Genomic DNA, 1992 nt, shown 5'->3' on the forward strand with positions numbered 1-1992 from the left:
TCATGAAAGTACTTGGTGCATTAGTTAACCCAAAAGGCACGAATAACCACTCGTATAATCCAAACTTAGTTTCAAATGTCATTTTCCATTCATCTCCCAATTTCATACGAATTTGATGGTATCCACTATGCAAATCAACTTTGGAGAATATTGTAGAGCCACTCAATTCATCAAGCATATCATCTAGCCTGGGAATAGGATGAAGATAACGAATAGTAATATTATTAATGCCTCTACAATCAACACCCATGCGCGAGGTACCATCCTTTTTTGGCACTAGTATAATAGGAATAGCACAAGGACTAAGAGATTCGCGTATATAAGCTTTGTCGAGGAGCTCCTGTACTTGACGCATAATCTCCTTCATCTCCTCTGGATTGGTATGGTATGGTGCACGGTTGGGTAGTTATGCACCGGGAATTAAGTCAGCCTGATGCTCAATCCCTCGAATAGGTGGTAATTCCGGTGGCACGTTTTGTGGAAAGACGTCAGCAAATTCCTGCAAAATGTTAGTGACAGCAGGAGGCAAAGAGGAAGGCACGTCCTCGAAAGAAAATAATGCCTCTTTGCAAACAAAAGCATAGCAAACAGATTAGCTACAATCTAGATCATCAATATCAGATTTGGTGGCAAGTAAACATCCATTTTTCAATTTAATTTCAAAAGCAACACTAGATGGTTTATTATCTGATTTCACTCTTATTTTGCTCCTGTTTTGCCTTACAAGCTCGATTAATATCATCTCTCAAAATGGAATCAGGAGTCATAGGAAGCAAAGTAATATGTTTATCCTTATGAACAAGAGTATAGTGATTGTTTCTACCATGGGGTACATATTTTTTATCGAATTGCCATTGTCTACGAAGTAATAAGGAACGTGCTTGCACGGGTACCACATCACAATCAACAAAATCAGCATATGTAGCGATACTTAAATGCACACGAACAGTACGTGTTACCTTAACCTTGCCGCCATTGTTGAACCATTGGATGTAGTGAGGACGCAGATGTGGTCTTGTGGTGAGAGAGAGCTTCTCCACCATCTCCATGCTAGCCAAGTTCTTGCAGCTCCCTCCATCTATGATGACGTGGATAGAATGTTCCTTCACAAATCCCTTTGTATGGAACAAATTACGCCTCTGATTCTGCTAAGCTTGTGTGACATGCACACTCAAAACACGTTGAGCAACTAAACATTCATACATGTCAGCATCTTCAGTAGCCATGTATTACGTCTCATGATCAGAATCATCTCCACCGTGTTCTTCACCCGTAATAAGCGCCAAAGTTTCCTCGTCATAGTCCCTAGCGGACTCATACCCAACATCCTCAGTAGCAATCATCACACGCTTAGATGGACATTCTCTCACATAATGACCACCACCCTTGCAACGACGACAAATAATGTCATGTGTTTGCTCTGTTGATGCCATGGATGAAGAAGAGCTCTGTGCGGGACCCGAAGGTGTACTCCTGGCAGATGGTGGTGGTGGACCCTGTTTTCTTGTATCTCGGTTGGAATTAGCGGCTGAAGTCAGTGGTGCTGCAGTAGGGCGTGTGGGAGTAGAAGATGTACGTGGTGTCCATGATGAAGATCGACCTCCAGAAATATTAGTTCGCGCTAATGCATGTCGATCATGCTCTTCATGTTCACCTTTGCAAGCAAGATGGAATAAACAAGTTATATTATTATACTCCTTATACTCTAGAATGGTCTGAATCTCTTTATTTGACCCACCCATAAAACGTGCAAGCATAGCTTCAGTATCCTCAACAATACCACATCTAATTATGCCAGTTTGTAATTCCTGATAATACTCCTCTACAGAATTTTTTCCTTGTCTCAAACGTTGCAGTTTTTGAAGTAACTCACGTTGATAATATGGTGGAACCCAACGAGTACGCATAGCAGTTTTCAAAGCAGCCCAAGTAGTTGGAGTATTATTCGGATATAATCTATGATGTTCAGACCACCACACACAAGCAAAACTA

Source organism: Aegilops tauschii, chromosome 7 (assembly GCF_002575655.3).
Source record: "Aegilops tauschii subsp. strangulata cultivar AL8/78 chromosome 7, Aet v6.0, whole genome shotgun sequence".
NCBI classification, from domain to species: Eukaryota; Viridiplantae; Streptophyta; class Magnoliopsida; order Poales; family Poaceae; genus Aegilops; species Aegilops tauschii.